This window comes from Argiope bruennichi, chromosome 7 (genome assembly GCF_947563725.1).
Source record: "Argiope bruennichi chromosome 7, qqArgBrue1.1, whole genome shotgun sequence".
In the NCBI taxonomy this organism is placed as follows: domain Eukaryota; kingdom Metazoa; phylum Arthropoda; class Arachnida; order Araneae; family Araneidae; genus Argiope; species Argiope bruennichi.
In genome coordinates this window covers 28,897,198-28,919,689 of record NC_079157.1, presented here as the reverse complement: position 1 = coordinate 28,919,689, position 22,492 = coordinate 28,897,198, and the positions used below count along the sequence as shown (strand labels likewise).

Here is a 22,492-nt window from a genome sequence, read left to right as displayed (position 1 = left end):
AGAGTTGTAAACTTTTCCAGATATAATTCTTACCAACTTGATATAATTCCAGATATAATTCTACACAACTTGATTTCAAAAGACCATTGACTGATAGTTTTATGACTGGTATGGAAAAGTCCTGTACAGAAAAGTCATATTATCTTTCTGTTGAATTTACAAATATGAAACTTTCTTCAGTAATGCGGTAAAATGCACTCTTCAAATCCTTCTTCAGAAAAGAGAGGGAAAAAAATCTTACGATTCTTCTTCCTTAAATGTAATTTCTTTTCGCACAAAATGTGTTAATAGATGTCGCATTTTTATGGCTTCTCTTTCATATCTACCGAAGTTTTTTTGTTTTTTTTAAGGTTTTTAAGAAAATGTTTGAATAAACAAGTCACAGGTGTACACAAGCTCAACTCATTATCTATTACGTAAAAACATGATTTTTCAATATATTTTTTAAAATTCCTCTGCTAAAAACTCTTCATTGTTCAGGTTAAGCACAAGTTTTTCCTTCCACATGAAGGGAAAAAAAAATCAGTCCAAGCAAATTTTACAGATTTCAAAAAATTATACATTGTATGTGCGAGAGGAAAAACTTCTAATAAACACAACGCAGAGATCAATTTAAAGTCTATTTTCTTTCTTCTATTTTGTTGTAAATGTCTCTTTAAAGTTGTCTGATCAGAAAATGCCTTCTAGCACTTATAGTGGACATAAGATTTCCCGATCGTATGTGCTAACAAATGTCTGTTTAAATTGTCTCAATCAGAAAAGGCTGTATAGCAATCATCCAAAAACGAAAGGCTTTTTCTTCGCATAAGTCAATAAATGTTTTTTTAAAATTTCCTTTCGAGAATACACGCTGATTCATAAATCAAAAGCACGTGGTTTTCTATTCTTATGTGTGAGTAAATGCCTCTTTAAGTCGCAGTTTCGAGAATACGCGTTATTGCATAAGTCACAAACATACGGTTTCTCTCCCGTATGTGTTAGTAAATGTGTCTTTAAATTTCCTCTGAGAGAAAACGCAGTATTGCACACCTCGCAAGTGTACGGTTTCTCATTCGTATGTGTCAGTAAATGTCTCTTTAAAATGTTCTTTCGAGAAAAAGCGTTATTGCATATATCGCAGCGATATGGTTTCTCTCCCGTATGTGTTAGTAAATGTGTCTCTAAATTAAACTTCTGAGAAAACGCTTTATTGCAAATACTACAGACAAATGGTTTCTCTCCCGTATGTATTTGTAAATGTTTCTCTAAATTTCCTTTCCGAGTAAATGCATTATTGCACACCTCGCAAATGTACGGTTTCTCTTCCGTATGTATCAGTAAATGTCTCTTTAAAATGTTCTTTCGAGAAAATGCGCCACTGCACATCTCACAGCGATATGGTTTCACTTCCGTATGGGTTAGCAAATGCTTCCTTAAAGTGCTCATTTCAAAAAATGTCATAGAACATATATTGCAATTATATTTCTCATTCGAAAACATCAGTAAATGTGGCTGTTTAAATTGCAGCAAAGCAGATGCTTTAATACATATCTCGCTGACATACAGTTTCTTTGTCATAAACGGGCATAAATTTCATCTCAAATTGCTTTCATCTGAAAATGTTTTAATGTAGTTAAAATGAATGTAAAGTAATGTTAATTCATTACTTTACATTCATGAAACTTACTAAAGTGTTTCAAAATCGTGTTTCATAGCACAATTGCTGTTACCAGTTAGTTGCCATCAAATGGGTCTACCACTTCTGCCACCAATTCATGAATGAAATTTCATATAAGTCATATATTTACATTGTATTTTCCAATCACAACGGTCTTTTTTCTGTACCATTCAGTTCACGATAAAGCAAATATTTGCTGATGAGTAAAGTGTTTATCACACTTATTTAACTTTTTTTACAGTATCTTGGTCCATCAGTTTGCTAATAATAAATATTACTTGTAATTTCATTTTTCATACCTTAATTTTCATGGTGCTTTGACCTAAACATTTTTGAATTTAAATTTCCGCTATATCTCCGCTTACTGTTTCGAAAGGGCCGCATTTTTTCCGGTTCATTGTTTCAATACACCTGGAAAAAAATAAATTTTTTTCATGAAACTTTACTATGAATGTTAAAATTTTAAAACTAATAAAAAGTTACAGAAGTTCAATAAAAATATTGAAATGTAACTAATTTATTATGCAAAAAATTGAACAGCATTTTCTTGCCCTTTGATAGGCGATGTTACAAAACCTTTACATAGTTAAACACAATACAAATCACTTTCTTCAAGAAAGGTATTTAGAGGGGAGGGGGGGAGAATCATATTATATTAAAAACAATTTCTAAAATTAAGACTCGTAACGCACTCATAAGAGTTGTGATAAGACTATATTATATATATATATATCGTTAACTATAGTTCAAATCTGCTCTGCGCGTTCACGTAAGGTTATATCTTCACGCCGTTGCTATATAATTGAACGGTTCTCTCAGAAATTGCCAACTTAAACAGTTAATCTTTTACGCAATGAACGCTCATTTCTATTTGCATACTTATTAATTTAAAAGTGATTCATTATCGTCAGTGGAAACATTTCTTATATTTATTAAGAATTTTATTCCTTCACAAAAGTTACTTTTGAACTCATAATACATCTTTTGAAAATAATGAATGCTGTTTGTCCCTGAAAAAGTTCACAAAGAATTAGAGATGAAGTCCACCACAGTGTTAAAAAATTGGAAAAGCTTGAAAATGTAAGGAATTTTATATTCTTTAATGTGATATAAACCTGCAGTGTGAAAACTGGCGAGTTTTAATGATATTGAAAAACTGAAATGGGAACTTGAAAACATCGCTGCAACGTCAGTACCGATGTTCGCAGAGAGCGTTGTCAAATATTATATTATATATATATATATGTATATCGCCGAACGCCCAATTCGTAGTTTTTAAAAAATATACAGTGTTGATTCGTATATTTTCTAGCTATTTAGACAATTCTTAGTCGAGGGACGAAAAAATTCTGTTACTCGAAAAATGTAAACAAACCGCATCAGTGTTGCGAAACGGTGCGTCTAAAAGTAAAATTAACAAATAATATCATTTGCTGAAATTTAAATCAAGTATTCGCTTCTGCGCAATGCATACTTACATGGAATTACAAAAATTCTATTGAAATAAGAAAAAAAATTAAAAATGTGTGCTTTAAAAAGAACTACTGCAAGTCATTAACATCCCACGAGTGATTATAAATATCCTTTTAATACCACTAACTTTTCTATTTAAATCTTTCTTTTGACATTAGCAGCTTCTTATTTAAATGCGAAAAATCGATATTACTTACCTTACAAATACTTTTACTAACCAATATGTTATCAGGATGCCAACATACAGAAGCGTAGTAACCGACAGGCAAGGAAGGTATATCTTGGAAGCTGTCCAGAATACCAATAACAGGAGGCGCATGGGAAAAAAACACTGGCGAATGATCCTTCCCCCCCCCCTCCCGGATAAAGTCTTTTTAATTCTTAAAAATACAAGCACTTTTACGGCTATTATTTTAATTATATTCTTTTAAAGTTATAATAAATCGATGGTTTAATGATTACAAATGTTACGGCTGCAAAATGTTTTTTCAAGTTCATTGCCACATTAATCTTTTTTTTTGTTTATAAATTTTGAAATATTAATACAGGAATCAAATTTTACTCTTATGAATACTTCCCTTGCGATTGAACCACAGATATTTTGAGCCGATTTGGTTACCAGTTTCAGAATCCTTTCCACTGCTTCTGTGCGACAAGGAAGTCGGTGAAAGTCGATAACTGTGTCCACTATGCTATTTGGCTCAGTTTCAGATGCCTTCTGTATAAATTTTTCCAGACAGTCATGGCAAACATGTTTCAACAGCGGGAGGCGAGTTCAGTTACGTCATTTTCAAGCCTTGAGATGCTGTCGATGTAATTCTTTGCATCGAAGTTTATCTTTGGAACTTTAAACTCCCTGACCCTGTCTGAACTTTCTGTTCTTGCTTTTAAAACATGTCCTAAACCAAATTTTCCTCGAGTTTCATACTCATCATTTAGCATGAACGAAAGGCTATTCTCTGGAGCAGCAAAGTAATTTCTTTGAATAATCAGGTCTATAGCGATCTGGAGATCGTCACAAAGATATCATAAATATGAAGTAAGGTTAAACAGATGTTTGGAGCCATAAGTACATGAAGTTTTTAACTTAACATTAAATTACGCAGATACTTGTTAGTTTTATCTTTTCTTATATATTTGAACGATCTGGTTAGTTTACCTCTTGTTGAGAACAAACACTATTTTTCTTCAGCGTAGTCATGTTGCTAGTAACCGTCTCTGACACACTAGTATTTTTTGTCTGTTCTTGATTACACTTAACTATTATCTGCAGTTCTTTAATTTGTTTTGCTTCATCAAAGCGCTTGTGATAGCCATATTAATATTACCAATAACCATTTTCCTGTTACAGCGTTGATCCTTTAGAAATTAATGTTCCATAACTGGTACCAATATCAAATAATCGCTTAGCTTCTTTTCTAAATTTTGTGAGGTTGGAATCAAACTTATCCTACCCTTTCCTGCTTTCAGACTTTAATAAATTCCTGTAATTAGCATGATAAACTTTTATCATTTCTAAAAAAATTTGCTAGAAACAACGGGAATAGAAGCTTTTGACCATATTTATTCTATTTTTGGAACTAATGTTTCACATATTTTAATTATAGAAAGCTTCTTCTCTGAAGTAATTTTGAAAATATGTCTAAAATAACAATAGCCATTCATAACAGATTCGACAATTTAGTAAATTTCAACAAAACAGGATAGTTCGACATTTGTCTTGTCTTTATTAATTTAGACTATGCCCTTTTTACTCACAACAAAGCGCATACGAACATAAACTAACAAATCAGTTACACAACAGACAGATCAGAGACGCCAATTCAGCTGAACTCGGCAAAGCTACTGACCTGACACCAGCTCTGTCCTGTCACCGGAAGAGGACCAGTCTTCGCCTCCCTTCAATAATATCCGCTTCGGCGATGACACAGCGCTATACCAATGCGACAATAAAACTATTTTTATATTTCTATTCATATTACAACACTTATTTAAAGCTTTTTATTTCATAATCGAGACGGACAAAAATCTTTCAAAAAATTCCAAAAAGGGTGTTTTAATTAAACTTTAACGTCTTTACGGCATTTCTAGCCCAATATTTTTCATATTTTTAATATATCAGCACCAAAAGGCATTTTTTTCGGGGCTATTACAAATAAAAAATCAAAAGTTGTTTACTTAATATAAAAAAAATCATTAAAATGTAGAAATATTTCAATCTTAAGAAACTTTAAAAAAGTTCTTGCGGCAACTCAAGAAGTACTCCAATATATTCCATATTTATTATTCATTTTGTCTATACCAAAAAACAAATCTTCCACGCTATTGCAAATTAAAACTCAAAAGTTTATTTTTTCGTTCCACTCTAATGCACACTTTGGCAGAATTCAGTTCCAAACATAGAATTCACCGACAAAGAAGCCAATTTTACCACCTGACAATAATGGTTTTAAATTTTTTCGAAGTACCATTTTTGTAATAGATTATTTAATAAATATTTAAATGCACAATTAACACCTACTGTTTTTAAGAAGTTTTGGTAAAAGAAGACAATTCATGTTTAATACAGCTGCCATATTTGAAAACAATGCTCTTCAATGAAAAATTGGAAGGACAGATTTATTAATTGCACAATTACACAATCCACATCTTCTAAACGCAAAAGACCATGGTACTGATTTAATAATACGATTTTCTTGCCGTAGGCTTGGTGTGCTATAATAGAATATATCTGAAAAAGGCCAACCGTACTTCAAGAAATTTAAACTATTAGTGACGTCGGAAAATCAGCACAGCGGCCTTCAGTATTTAGGAAAAACGGCCACAATAAGACAGTAAAAATTCCAGCGAAACCTACGCTGCCACAAATTCTATTTCATCTTTGTATGAAACCGTTTAGATAAAGAATACCCAAATCTAACTGTCATGTACAGCAACTAAAAGTCATTTGACGTTACTTGATTCATTCAAAAATAATGTAAATACTCCAGCTGTAACGAAATATTGAAAGTAATAATTTTGTAAATTAATATGCTTATTGAATAAAATCACTAAAATATTGTACAATACACATGCAATCCAATAACGGGTAAAAAAATATATGCACAATAATTTAAAAAAAAACTAAGCAACTATGGAAACATTGTAGCGGTTGTGTACGGAAGGATTTACTCCATTTCTTTATAAGGGTTTCCAAATTCGAAATGAAAACGCATGCGTTCCAAATCATAGATATGAAATGAAAAACTGTTTAGATTCATTTTTGAATAATATTTTAGGAATTAAACATATATCTGGAATATTCTCAATGATAATAATAGAAATAAATCATGGAAATTATTTTTCAATAAAATTTTTTAAAAAATATTACTTGCCTTATATTAATGAATTCATGCACCTACACCACTAGAATAAACTAAGTACTTTCAATTTTTTTTCATTAATTTTTTTTTCGTTAATAGCAGCAAAGTTGATTAACCAAAAAGTTGAATTTTACAAAGATCGAAATTTTTAGTTACTTAATAAAATTTATCACTTTTTTCCTATAAAATTAACATAAGTTTTCTGAAGCTTAAACACTTGCCCAAACTCAATAAAGCTGAAGGAAAGAAAAAACCAATATCTTTCATAACCACAGAATATAAAGAGGACAAAGCAAAATAGCTTTTATTAAAATTTTTTGAAACTCTGCATATATTTCCAGAAAAATAACAGAAGAATTACATTATTTCAATACTACAGAAAAGAAAGCCACTTTACAAAAACAAAACTTGTAGAAAAGAAAGCCTCTTTACCTCTCACCAAAGATGTCCACTTAACATCAAAAATTTCTATTAAAACTCAATTTAAATCTTAACACAAATTTCCACTCATTTCAGCTTATTGACTTAATTTGAAAACCTACAACATCAAAGTAATATGTCTAGATAGATTTATTTTGAATGCAATATTTTCAATACTTCACAAATTCTATTTCTTATCTTTTTAAGTTAATATGTGGTTTAGTTTTCTCCAAATGACAACCCAATTTAAATTCGTAGCTCTCTATTGTCTAAACTATTAATTTAAAAAAAGGAATGAAAACATGATATATTTCATTTTGGCTTCATTTTTTTTATATTTCTATAATATGCATAGTGAAAAACAAAATAGTAACCTTCAAAAAAATGTTTAGTCTCCTAAGAATAATTACTCTTTTGAAAAATCTTTAGTAAATTAATAAATAAAATGCATGAATACAAAACAAATTTGTAATACAAAACTGCATAGATTAAAAATGACTAACGATTTATAATGGTTAGCAAAGTTTAAAAGAAATGCAAATCCCATCACAGTGCATATTCTTTTATACAGACTTCTTTCTTTCTTTTACATTTATTAGATAATCAAATCTTTCCTTGCCTTGTAATATGTATGTTACAAAGAATGCTTTTGCAAAAAATCATAGCAAACAAAAATTATTTTATATGATTAGGAAAGAGTACTTAAATTCTTAATTAAAGGAAATTTGTTTAAACTATGAATAATTCTGGTAATCAAATATTTCATTAAATTATGCATATGTTTATGTTATGAAATTTAAACAAATAATTAACTGTTTTCTATATGCTTTCAACTGCAATAAAAGCATTTCAATAATTTTATTTAAAAATGCAAACTTAACAACAAAAAATTATTATTGAAAATTGTATTCCAAGAATTATTAATTTTTATTTATTAAATTAAATTATTTGCCAGGAATTATCAAAATTTCTTCCACATTAAAATTTCAAAAGAATCTAACCATTTATTTTAAATATAAACTAATTTATATTTGAAAGAAGTAATGTGCCTTAAATTCTGATATGTAATTGCTGGGAGAAAAATAAACTGGCTTAACCTGGTAATGACTAGCATCACAATTATAGCTCAGTAACATTTCATTTCTACAAACAAAAAAATTGCACTGCAATGCTTCTTTTCTGTTTTATGGATGAAATTATCCAAAACAATTTGCCTCTTAAGTAATTACTATTTGACCTTGTTTCTGAGTCAAAGCCTCATCACTTTGAATATTTTTAATATTTGCTTTGTTTTATTTTTGAGGCAGTGGAAGGAATATAGTGAGTTTAAAAATGAGTTTTTATTATAAAGATCATTTTAATATTTGTCTACAAAAAAATTTTTCAATAGCATTTCACAACTTTTTTTATATTCTTCTAAATTACTATTAAACAAAAATAAATGAAAGAAATAATAAATATTCTTTAGAAATTAATTTTACTTCATAGTAATTTCAATTTTAGTATTCTACACTTAATTTTTCATATTTAAAATTAAGCAGAACATTTCATTTAAGAGTGCTTATCCTTTTCTAGTTATTGTTATAAACATTAAATTTTTTTTGCAAAAATTCTATTAAAAAAACACTTTAAAAAAGAGAAAAGTATATACATATATATTAGTTTCAATTAGAACCAAAAAAATTAGACTGACATTCTTAGTGCTACAAATGGACATATCGATTAAATCATATTTGTTTGAGGTTATTTAAATGTCATTTATTATGATAATAGAAAGAATACTTTTAATTTCAATGCTGCATAAATGATGTAAAGGCAAGCAGAATATTTTAAACTAAAAAATATGAAAATTGTAGCAAAAAGTTTTACAAAATTTTTTTTACATACACAATGACAAATTTTAAAAAATTGCAACTGATAGTAATGATACTATTTTAATTCTTCAATGGTCATGACATACTACTTCCTTTTAATTGAACTAAGATCTTACTATTTCTTAGAAAGGACACAAATTCTATGCTATTCTAACCTATGCTATTTTTAGACTTTGAGATAATTACAGCTTAGGTGCCATCTACATGTTATCTGCTGTCAACCGGATAATTTTAAAATGTTATGCATCAAATTGACTTCCTGGTTTTAACAGAGGACATAGGATATAATTGTCACATTCCATGCTTCCATTTAGCATTATATAACAAGAAACAGCTTGATTCTCCTTGCATAATGCTGGATAGTGGATTCTTTGTCTTTATTCTGTCAAAATTTCTCATACCATTTTGTTTAGAATAACAGGATTTCTTGGTTACATCTTTTTTATAATAGAGGATGAAGTCAATCTTACACCATATTTCTGTCCAACATTTTTCTATAAAATACAGTAATGTATATTAAAGAAAGTTTTAGTTATCTTTCAAAAAATATGTCATAAAATTTTGTGAGGCATTTACAACTTGAAAAGTTGTTAGCATGAAATCAACAAATAAACTAATTCTCGATATGTTATGTAAATCCAGATCTTATTTATAAATTCTCTAACGAGTGGTTTTCACAATAACTTTTTAATGGTCACCCTACTTACAGATTTATTCAAATAAATTAAATGCGTCCCAATTTTTCCTTTAGCAATACAATAAAAAATTTTCTAAAAAATTTAAAACTTAAAATTTAAAGTTTTTGTTTTTTTTAAACTAAGAACTAATACTCGAAATTTTTAATGAATTTGTTCATTTATTTAATCCCCAATATTCAGATAATTTTTTCATCACTTTTTTGACATAATAATATATTATTGCCTTTTATGACTAACCCTTTACCTAATGTATTTTTAAATTTTTATGAAGATTATTTCTGTATACAACAGAAAACTAATTTTTTAATTCAAACATTTAAAGAACAATAACTTGATATTTATTTACACTTATCATGAATGATCTTTTGTTATAATACTTAACTGCTGCTTTAAATATATATTGTATATCTACTTTTAAAAAGAAAACTTGTCTTAACAGTATTTTATTTTTATCTTATTAAAAATTTTTCAAATAATAATCGCATATATATAATGGGCACTGAAATGAATATGCTAATAAGATATTTAAATAAAGAGACCCGGTATTATATAAAAGAAAAAGAATAATATTTAGTGTTGTATTATAGAGAACAGCATTTCAAAATAGAATCATTTTAGAGGAAGAAGTTAAAAGAATCCATGTTTTCAATACAGAGATAATATGAATGTTGTCACTATTCTTCCATTAAACATTGTATAATTATTGATTGTTATAAACAATACAATGTAATTTCTAGACAGTGATATTTAATGAAATATGTACAGTAAAAAATAAGAATTTATTGGTATAACAAGTTGGTTAAAAGTCCAGAATATTGGTTATTCTTAAAATTAGAGTCCTGTTTCAAGGCAAGAAAGAACTATTTCGAGCCAATATTTCAAAAAATCGCCATATGCCCTCCAACTTCAAAATTAGATAAAAAACTACTTTTAGAGTAGCAATGCAGAAAATCAGAATTAAAACTGGTGCAAAATCTACCTAAACAAATTAGAATTTAGTAATGGGGCAATAATTTTAAAACAACCAAATATTGCACTAATTACATTTATATTTTTATAATATAATAGCACTATTTATATTTTTTAATCTTTAAAACACATCTCACATATTTTTAACCTATACAAAGGAATTCAGATTTAAATATATTTCTATTGGAGGCACAAGGATAAATTAAAATAACAAATAACCATAAAAAGTTTTATAACAGGAGCATTTATAACATCAGTTCGAATACACAGAAAACGAAAAATAACTTCTCGCCTTTTAAAAAAATATAAACTAAATTTTAAGCATTTTTCATCAACTGTCGAAATAAGCATTACATTCTTAACAAAGCATCGATACAGTTTGTAACGCTTCTATGAAAAAAAAAATCCCTTAAAAAACGTGATTAATCAAGCGAAACTTACTTACAGTTATTTTAATATCATGTGCCAATGACTGAACTGTATTGATTATGAGCTATCCCACTTTTAACCTCCACTTGAAGTGCAGGTATTGAATAATTCCAGAATCCAGTATATAGAAAAATACAAGCGAGTCGTTCACGTTATTAACAGATTTTCAAACAACCGATTCGTCAATCATTCCAGAACGAGTCCGAGGAATGGATCCTCAAAATGAATTGTTGAATCCATAACGGACCATCGGATCTAGTCTGCAAACCGGAACTTTTCGGAGAAGAAATTTCGGTTTGGCTAGAAGGAATTATATTACCTACAATAATGTGTCTATTCGGCCCAATTTCGGGTGCTGAATTTGCAAATAAGATTTCTTGAGAGGAATCGTTGATTCAAGGGTTGATTCCTTTGAATAAAAGTTATCAGGTGAAGACAGATGCAAGAATGAATTAGAAGGACTGACCATAATCAAAACTTTCAATTTTAAAATTTTTCTAATATATCAGACCATTTGGCGCACAGTTTTCAGTTTAAGGGCCAAATTACTTTAGAGGGTTAGAATAGTGGCTGTTTACCATTTCAGAAAACAGTAGCACTGCAAAAATTGTATATCAATGATTCCAATGAAAGAAATTCAACTAAAATTCTTAATTCATAAGCTACATTCGAAACTATTGCGTTTCAAACATTTAGATTATCAGTACGTGATATAAAATCTTTTGTATTTTGGCAAATTTGTATTTTTGTATTGGGCTGTATTTACAAATAAGATTTCCTGAGAAGAATCGCACATTCAAGGATTGGTAGCTTTGAATAAAAGTAATCAGATTAAGAATGATGCAGGAATGAATTAGAACGACTGACTAGGATCAAGAATTCCAATTTAAAAATTTTTCTGACATATCAGAACTTTGTCGCACAGTTTTTAATTTAAGGATCAAATTACTTTAGAGGTTTAGAACAGTGGCTGTTTATCGATTATCAACTCAAAAAATAGTAGGACTGCAAAAATTTCTTATTAATGTCAGCAATAAAAGAAGAAATTAAGCTTCTTTACAATTAAAATTTTTAATTTGAAAGTTGAATTCGAAACTTTTTTGTTTCAAACATTTAGATTATCAGTACGTGATGATAGAAATTCTTTTCTATTTTGGCAAAGAAAATTAATAGAAATTCAGCAAAATAAAATTAAAAAAATCCACACATCTGCATTATTGCAGGCTATCCAAAATTGGATATAAAAATGTGTAATAAATGATCTGCAACGTTATCTTTTTTTATAGAGAATAATTAATTACAGTTGATCCCATTTAAAAAAATTTCTTGGGAATTATATTTTAGAAAACTTTCAATTTATAAAATTTTATATTTACTGAACAAAATGGGTTTCTATCTTAACGAGATCACAAAACTCATAATTAACCAAGGACAGAAAAGGGGGGATGCTGTGAATAGGAGAAATAATAATTATAATAAGGAATAGTGTCATGTCAGCTCTGATCGCATTGCAGCTGTATTGTTTCTAAATTCAAGCGGTGAAAGGGTTTCTTTTTGATCTCCAGATAAATCAATCAGTTGCGAGCAAATAAAGTGCCTTGATGGAGATCTGCTTTAACTGTGTAGAAATTCTTTTTTATTTAGATATTTTTTCTTCCAATTTTATGATTTTCAGAACGAAATATTATACAAATAACATCGAACTTTTCGGGAAGAAAAGCAAGAAAATTCAATTGAAATTGAAAATGCACCTATAAAGATTATTATCGAAAGTACTGTAGTTATTCTTATACAATGTCGAGTCCCGCTTGGTAAAAATGGGCATTTGGGAGAAACTTTTCCGACTTAATATTTACTTAAGTATTAAGCAGATATTGGCATCTTCTTCCAATTATTTCGAAAAATATTATATTACAAATTATTTTAATGCTTCTAAAAATTAAAAAAATTGCCTTGTTAATGATATAAATTTAGAAATCGTTGATTTCTTCCCAAAAAAATTTTCCACTTTTTGATTTATTTTGAGTACATTGCATTGTTGAACGGAAATTCAAATAAAAATGTTTTTGAATCACATGATTTTGCATCTCGGTTAAAAGGGATGAAGAATAAAAAAGAAATATTTTATGTGCGTAGCAGAGATGGCTGTAACAGGGGGCCAATTTCCTCTCTATCGGCAGGGTCTTGCCCCCCCCCCCTGACGGCGAGAAATTCAGAGTATCGTCTGGAATAGTTCTACAACCATTTCAAGATAGTTGTAGAGATGCGCATTATCGAATATGATAATTTAAAAACAGCCTTGAAGTTAATATATTGTAAACAGTCGAAATATCCAAGTAACGATTAAGGTGTTTTGACTATATTTGGCAAAATAATCGATAGAGTGATAGGTCGATAATATGATGCATTTTGCGAACAATTTTTGATAGACCAACTAAGAACGGAATGCAATGGATGTTGAAGATGTTAAGTTCGCCGATTTTCAGACATCTGTTTCAAATGTCGTTCATTCAGCTTATAATTTGTACTACTTTTGACATATAACCGATAAACTAACAAGTGAATAAGATATCGACGAAGTGATAGGCTCATTTTGTTGGCAATTTTTTATCGTCCGAACTATGCGGTAAGTGTCGAAGACGTTAAGTCTGCAGATTTTCAGACATTTGATTGAAATGTCGTTCATTTAACTTATAATTAGTGCTAATTCTGGTAATATATCCGACTGAATAAGATATCGCATTCTGCCCACAATTTTAAGGTGGGCGACCGTGAACTGAATGTGATGAATATCAAAAACCATACCTGCAGATTTTCAGACATTTGATTCAAATGTCGTTCATGAAGCTTTTAATTTTCACTACTTTTGGCAATATAACCGACAAGGGGACCTGTAAATAAGACATAAAATATATCACATTTTGCCAAAAAGTTTTGATTGGTCGATCAAGACTTTTTGGAGCGATGGATGTCGATGACGTTAAGTCCAAATTCTCAGTCAACTGATTAAAATATTATAATGTTCATTCAGCATATACTTTATAATCAAGAATAATCAATAAGCTGGCAAGTGAATAAGACGTCATATTTTTCTCGACTAATCTTTTTCCTTTCGACTAAGATATTATCATAGATTATGGTGAAAAAATTATTTTCATCGAGCACTTCGATTACTTGCCAGTGGAATTATTAGAGAAATTAAAGCTTTTATATTATTCACGAATAGGACGATAGGGTCGTTTTTCATAATTTATCATTCAAATTCGAGTTCAAATATTAAACGTCGTCTTATTCATCATCTAATTGTTACTTCCTCGGTAACGAATTGGTAAATTTATTTTTTACCTTTCACTATGAAAATTGCCTGACTAAAATCTAGTTAACGATTAAATTAAATATAATCAAACACTCTTGTTTTTTACACGGTTGTGCATATGCATGCTAAAAAAAGTTACTTTACTGTAGCGAAATTATGTGGTTTCATTATAAATCACTGAAGTAATTAAGTATACAATTGCAAATTCAGTTTATTTACAGTAAAATATCTGTTTTCTTTCACTATCTAATTTATCAAACTACAATTATTACACTAAAGAGATATTATCGACTACAACTGACCACAAAAAAATTATTTGTGGTATGGTAGTTTTTTAGCTACACTAAAAGAGTTTAACCAAGTATGCACTAAAATTTTTAAATAAATTACTTTCTAAATTATTCAAACTCTGCATTCAATATTATGACAAGGTAATCAGGAAACGTATCTTATTAATTTTTTTTTTATTCCAATTACTATTTGCAGCAAAAACTATACGATTTCAGATGTTTCTACATTTTTAAGAGATTATATAAAGATGATAAAAGTATGATTTAAATTGCTATTCATATAATATTCATATTGTCACGTAGAACTATAGTATAGAACTCAATGACACACACAAGAAGTAGAGCTAAACCAATTTATTAACTGAACTCTGAAAACAGTGACTGGCAGATCTTCTGCTTTTATACAAGCAGAGAAAGTTCCAGAATACTCTTCTGGAGACAGTAAGAAAAGTCTAGAACACTTGTCTGGTAAACTAAAGAAATGCCCAGTATCTTCTGGAACATGAAATGAAGGAATTAAATATTTACATACACCCTTTAATCGTATTGTCTCTAGCGGGATTCGAACCCACGGTCTCTTAATCATGAGACCCAGTGCCATGACCATTCGGCCATGGAGATTCGACTGTCTTTCTTCAATGCGGCAATATATAACACATTAACCCCTTAACATACGAATTTACTTAACTTCCTAATTAGATGGCAGATCTTACTTGGGATAATGATTGTTATTTTATTCCCTAGAATAATATAAAGACATTTGAGGTAATGATGCATACTCAAGTGATTTTTGAATTTCAATTATTTAATACTTTCCCTTAATTGCAGATTTAAAATTAAAAATTTAGTAATTCCATAGCGAATCAGACTCGTCGTTGTATACGAAGGGGTTAAGAAAAACCAATGCATGCAATTGCGGTTATAAAACTCACTTTTTGGGAGGAAAATATTAGCTTGCAATAACTTTGAATTAAAAAAGCACTTAACCATAAGAACGCATGCCTAAAAATGAATATAAGGGAATTCATATTCAAGATCTAATTGTTTCTTAATAAAAATCATTGGTTTTTTTAAGCCTAAATATATATTGAAAAATAAATACATGGGGGATCTAATGTTTAAGCAGAACATTTTTGAAAAGAATACTTTTCATATCTTACATAAAATAGTAAGTTTGTACATATATTTACAAAATATTTTCCCCAGTATTTTTAAGACATCATTGTATCTTTTACGCATTCTATATTGATCGTGTTAGAACTATAGTATATGTTTTTTGTATTAAATGTAATTTGTTGTATTTATATTGCACTCTAAAATCCTCGGAATCGAAACAAATCTGAAATTCCTGCTCGTTGCTGCAAATATTTTAGGTAGGGGGGGACTACGCTGAAAAATCAGTTTTAGGTGAAAACATCGAATATTTTTTATTTATTATTTTAAATTTCTAAAAAAGTTTCTTTTATAAAACTTTTTCTTTGAACATTTATTTTATATAGTTTTATATAGCTTCTTATATAAAATAAGAGCATGCCCTTGTTCATTTAGCATGACATTTCATTTTGCCTCAATCTGTGTTCCTATCTATATACTACAATCTAGAAAGGAATATAACATATTTTTTCTAATTTTAGATCTCAGAGAAATTAAATCTGAACAGTCTCATAAAGAAATAGACTCAAATATTGACAATTTTTTATGGTCATTAAAAGAAACTGAGAACATTTTTTTACAAATTCATTTGTAAAGTTTTAACAATGAAAGAAAGCATCAGCATCTGAATAAAAAAAAGAAGTTAAATAATACTTGATTTTCTTTAATTAAATGTAAAATGAATTATTATGAGTTATTTTGAAGCCAAATGGGAGATACTGTGCTTGCCCCCCTATCGGCTTTGTCTTGCCTCCCAGACGGCAAATCTCTGCCGCCGCCTCTGACGCGTAGTCAAAATATGGAATAAAATATGAAATTGTGTTATTGCGATAGATAATTAGAAGATAATGTACACGGACAGTTACCTTTCCAGTAGCATGATGGTGATGTCAAGGATACTATCAATATTAAAATTCATTTATACAGCGAAGTCAGAAGCGACTAGTTTAATAACAAATTGAATGCATTCCTTAATGTGTTTTCATACTGCAGCTTATACCTATCATATTTTTCAAAATAGGCGAATTCTTTAAAAAAAATTTTATCAAAATTATAATTTATTAATAACTATTCAAAATGGTAAACATTTTTTATAAATTTTGTACAATATATTGCAATTTTTTTATAGCCAATACATATATTGACTCGTGCAGAACAACAAATTTTTTTGTATAAGTTGAAAAATATTTTTATAATTGTTAACGTATATGACTACGTCTAATGATTAAGAAATTAAATATGGGCTGGCGAAGAAACTGAACGCTCGATATTTTTACTGATAATATTAAAATATATATACGTATACACCATCTACACTCATGTCCATAAATTAAGGATAATGCAAGTTCAGGAAAAGAAAGAGTCAGAAGCAAAACAAATGTGACTTAATTGTAAAGCCCATTTATTAAACAAAAAGTAAAGAACAAAAAAGATGCTATATGTTTGATATCATTTATAAAAATTGCGATTTCTTGCTCTCTGCAGCAAATTACAAAAACAAAAACCTATTTACAAAAACCAATATTACATAGTTGGTATGATGGTTAGTACATAGTATGTCTCTCAGACGATGCAAAACAGTCCGTATAACGCCTAGGCATGCTGAGTATCAAATTATCGATCTGATCTTGGGGAATATTACACCACTCAGCAAGCAATGCTCTCCGAAGTTCCGGTATACATGTGGGAGGTGGTTGACAGGCTGTAACTCATCAGCCAAGCATGTCCCACACATTCTCTACTAGATTCAAGTCCGGCGAGAATGCTGGCCAGTCCATACGGGTGATATCTTCCGATCGAAAGCATTCGCTTACGATATTTGCAAGGGGAGGACGGGCGTTGTCGTCCATTAACACGAATTCTGCCCCCATGGCGTACCGAAACAAACGTACATGTTGTTCTAGAATGACGTCCCGATTGATATAGCTTGTCATGATTGCAATTTGAACATGCAGGTCAGTTCTGGAACCCAGAATAATTCTTCCCCAAGCGAGCAATCCTGTACGATGTCGTTCAATGATGTTCTCTTGGTGGTAACGGGTACTTGGCGCTCTCCATATGAAAGTCCGGCTATAATCAGACTGCAAGCTAAACCTGGACTCGTCGGAAAACATCACACAAGCCCACTGTTGCGGTGTCCACCATTCATGCTCTCTACTCCAGGCTAACCGCAGGCGACAGTGAGTTGCAGTAAGTTCCTACAAGCATATAGACCAATCTGCCCTAAGCGTCTGTACGCGGTCTGTCTTGAAACTGTCGTAGCAGTGGATGAAGGGAGCTGACGAGACAGGTCTGATGCTGTGCTCCGCGTTTTTTTTTTTTTTGGCAGCAACTGCCAAATACCGATCCTTATTCAGCGTTGAAACTCGGGGGTTACTTGTGCTGTAGCGTCTACTCACCTTACCATCATCTTTGAATCGTTGCCAAAGCCCGGATATAACACTCTGAGCGAGTCCAAGTTCCTCGGATACTTCTAGCTGGGTACGGCCACATTCCAAACAACCGATAATTCTACCAAGTAAAAAATCATTCAAATGCGTCCTTTGTGTCATAACTATGCCATTATTGCACTGAAAGGCTTATAAAGCGCTTGCGAAAAATTTTATTTCTTTGCCTGTATTCTTTCTACAGCACTCTCTTACACTCTCGTCATTGTGACTTATTATCGGTATCATCTGGTGGTTTCCTGCAATTTGTATATGATTTTTAAAGATGTGTGTAGTCATTTTACGGGTGATATATATATTTTATAGTTCGATTTCCGCATGAATCTGAATTGTCCGTAATTTATGGACATGAGTGTATATTAACATTGGATCTGGAATTACCCCGAACAAAAAAAGTACGTAATCCAAAATAAAAGTTAAAAATAACGTTAACAAACTGAAATTAAATTATTCGTATCTCCCTTAAAAATCTAAGGAATCTCCCTCCAAGGAAGAATTGTAATCAAAGAGTAATATATTATAAAATTAAATTTTTAATATATTTTAAAATATAAATCACCAATTATATCAAAATAAAAATCTACGACATAATATACTTTTGTCAGTATCTTTTTTGTGGCGGAGTCAGGGAATCACATTTCTTTAAGCTACTATAGCCATCTCTTTCGTTCTATCGAGTGGCTGTCGAACTTTTTGATATTATAAAATTCCTTGTGAAACACATGGTCACAAAGAGAACGGTACCAGCGCTAATAGAGGCAATCTTTTAGAATTGGTACTATTAATCCTAAAGTATGTTTCTTCCCCTCGTGAGCATCTTGAAAGATATAAAATGGGTTGCGAAATTACAATCGCTTACAAATCATAAGCTATTCTAAAAAAAAATTAATACACTTTTGGGAGATAAATTTCGCTAAGTATCCTGAAATGACGCATACGAAAGAGAAACCAAGTCTTTCTCTGGCCGGAGCACTTTAAGGAAACATTTATTTAAAAAAATTATAGAGGCGATAAAGAAGAGATTTTAATTAAAATACCTCGAATAATTTAAAAAAGAAACATTAAAGAGCAATCTACCACATGACACAACTGGAACATATTTTAGGAGAGCTGCTTTTATCCCGTTCCTTGACCATTTATTTTTTCAGCTGAACGATCGATTTATAGCGAAGAAAGGAATTTCTCTTAGAGCAATGAAAGCGAAAACGAAGAAGTTCGATTTTAATTCAGAATTCCGGAAAAACCATACAAGCGACAATTTGTCAAATTTATTACAAACTTGTCCACACCAACGACTGCTGAATGAGACCGCTGTAAATCATATAAGTGTTTTATTTCAGGAGAAATTAAGCTTTTCGTTGACAATATATCACGGTAATCATTATTCATTGATACACATTCTAAAAAAATTCACTAAAAAATTAATTATGGACAAATGGAAAGTGTGTAAATTTACTGCTATAAACGTTTTCGGATGTGCACATGTGTTGTAATCTACCTTTGCGGGCATTTCACATTTGGCCACAAAAGAAAACCCAATTCACTGATCATTAGCTTATCATTCTTTTAGATGTTTGTGGCTGTTATTGCTTCAATATTTCAGAACGGCGCTTCAGCACGACTGATAGTTTTTTTCACCCTGTTACTACTTGTCTTTTAACGGGTATGTCTTGCTTGACATACAAAGAGTACGCACGTATTCATTTTGCGTACGGATTTTGCAATAGTAACTTGATGGGAGCGGAGGAAAAGTATCATCTGCGTTATCCAATCATTATACACATAACTACTGTATTTTCAGCTGTTCACCAGAGGCTAAGGGAGGCTCGTTCGTTTAGTAAGATGTTCGAAAAAAGTAAGAATCGCCGATCCATCACTATTGAGGAAAGTGATGGATCGGCTTCTCTTCTTTCTCTCTGTACTCGACGTTTTAGAGGAAAATCCAAGTGCGAGTTCACTTGTACGAAAACGGCACTTGATAATGAACTTGGAACTTCACAAATTACAGTGATGAAAATCTTGCACGAAAACGAATATGACCCATAGCATTTTACAGAGGATTAGAATTACAGAACTCATACTTCCAAAAGTGGGTAACAATTTGCAACTCGCAACTGCAAAGAGATATCGAAGAAAGGCATTTTCCGAGACTTATATTGTGAACAGATGAGTCACCTTTTACTCGAGATGGCATATTCAGTAAGCACAATTGGCATCATTACGAGCAATACAGTCCACGCGTAGTACGAAATTCTTCGGAAAAAAGACGATTCAGCTTAAAAGTGTGGCTTGGAATGATCGGTGATTGCTTAATTGGTCCACATCTTTTCCAGGGTCATTTCACAAGCAATGCGTATTTGTAACTCTTTTAACGTCATCTACCATCATTACTTGATGTCATTCCTGCACCCATATGATGACAATGCATTCTCTAACAAGATGGAGTCCTAGCACATTCTTCAAGAGTAGTTCAGGATTTTCTAAATAAGCCTTATCCATAATGGATTGGTCATGGTGGTGGTTTGATTACCTAGATTGCCAGATTTGATTCCAATGGACTTCTCTGTTTGGAGCTTTCTCAAACAAGAAATTTACCTCAGAATTTGAAAGTTGAGGACATAGGAAGTCACCTCGATGAGGCGATATTATAATTTAAGGTTTAGCTATTACTAAAAAAAACTGTTAAATACATTCGGAAAAGAGCAAGAACATGTATTAGGTGTGGCTACAACCAATTTCAGAAGCAGCTTTAAATTCATAACATTGTTTTAAGTTGAACATCTTTTTTGTATTTTTGCATATTTCTTTGTGAAAAGTCATGCTACTTTTTTCCTATTATACTTTCTTTACCAATCTAAAAAAAAGTTTAATTTTTCTAATTTCACTTTAAGCCTTTTTTTTTTCTTTTCCTTAAACTCCTGTTTTAAACTGTAGGATGAAGATAAAGAGGAAACTAAAATAAAGAGTGGCCCGTTTTAAGTTTCATTTTTTAACGAACTCCAATTTCAGAAATGTGTTGCAATAAAGAAATGTGTCCAAAAATAAAATATGTACGTGGTTTCCGGTGGACACATTCGAAACCGGATGGTGTGGACAAGTTTTTAGTAAATTTGACAGATTTTAGTTTGTAAGAATTTTTCGGAATTCAGAATTAAAAATTTTGGCGACATTTCGATTTTGAATTTCGCCAACGTTTCAGAGCTTACTACTCATCTGTAAATCCATGTACTTTCTTAATAAACTGGTATCATCTTAAAGGACTTCAGCTGTTCTTTCGGAATATGTGCTTACTTGTGTGAGGATAAGCCCATTTTTTTTTTTTTCCCCAAACTAGGGTGTTTTTCAAGATTTTGAGCAAAATTAATTTATTCGCCATAACTTCTAAACGGTTGGGATTTGGAATAGGTTGCTACAGTGTATGATCCTAATGGGCTCTTTTATCACACTCTTTCGTTTGCCAGAACTCAACAAACTCACCCTGTATATGAAAACTTTTATCTTTTCATACATAAATGCAAGCGGAAGATCTTCGCTTAAAAAAAAACGTGCATGATATACAGATTTATTTAACAGATTAAAAACCCAAAAAACAATAAAATGTTTTAATTTTAAGGCAAGTTGGTTAGAATAAACTTTATTTTTGACGTTATTATTTTTGAGTTATACTAAAAAGAGAAATTTTGGCTTGATTTTTTAAAAATTAAAACTTCCAAAAAATCTGCTCCGAACTCCAGACTTGTCCCTTCAAATTATATCTATATAAATTTGGTAAATCTTCGCCCGACAGTCTATTTTGTGAACAGACGCAAAGATAGACATACATTCATAATTTGAAGCGAAAAATTTCCAGTTTCCTATCTGATTTAAAACATTCCTTTTCCTAATTTATCTAAAAAACTATTGTTTCAGTTTTTAAAATTGCTTTTTTTATGACAGTTGCAACTGAAATTAAAAGCATTTAAAGAGATCTAATTAACTAAAAAATATGGAGAAAAAAAAAGCATTTTCTCAATTTTTATCAAGCTTTCCTAACATCTAATGTTTATGTATAATTAGTAACATTTGCAAAATATTGATTATTATTTTGCAACATTTTCCAAGATTTCCTTTTTTTTTATAAATTTAGTTAGTTTCTTTATAATTTTAGCTATAAATTTAGGCAATTTTGTAACACAATACTGTCTTGATTTTCCATTGATGTTACAATTTTTAACAATAAATATATGAAGAAGTATATAAAGGATGCTCATGACAAATATCAATCGCCGAAAGCATATAAAAGTTAGTTAACATGGATGTTTAAGATTGTTCAAATATGTAGCAACTCATTAAACAAAAAATCTTAATAAAGATTGATTAGTCAAGAACAACAAAGAAAAATAAACATTAATTTAAAAATTAAAAA

At 30.4% G+C, this 22,492-nt stretch overlaps 1 protein-coding gene across 10 annotated transcripts in view; it reads right to left on the bottom strand.

Moving 5' to 3' along the window:
• Window positions 1-22,492, bottom strand: part of LOC129976342 (zinc finger protein 568-like) — a 57,594-nt gene that overhangs the window by 10,565 nt on the left and 24,537 nt on the right. The window contains exons 1-3 of one of the 10 annotated variants that reach the window (XM_056089866.1): window positions 10,895-11,055; window positions 9,188-9,280; window positions 1,957-2,068 (exon numbers count right to left, since the gene is read on the bottom strand). The exons of 1 other annotated variant lie outside the window; for it this stretch is intronic. The gene's annotated coding sequence lies outside the window, so the exon portion shown is untranslated. 8 more of the 10 variants (XM_056089860.1, XM_056089862.1, XM_056089863.1 and 5 more) reach the window with 8 other exon arrangements.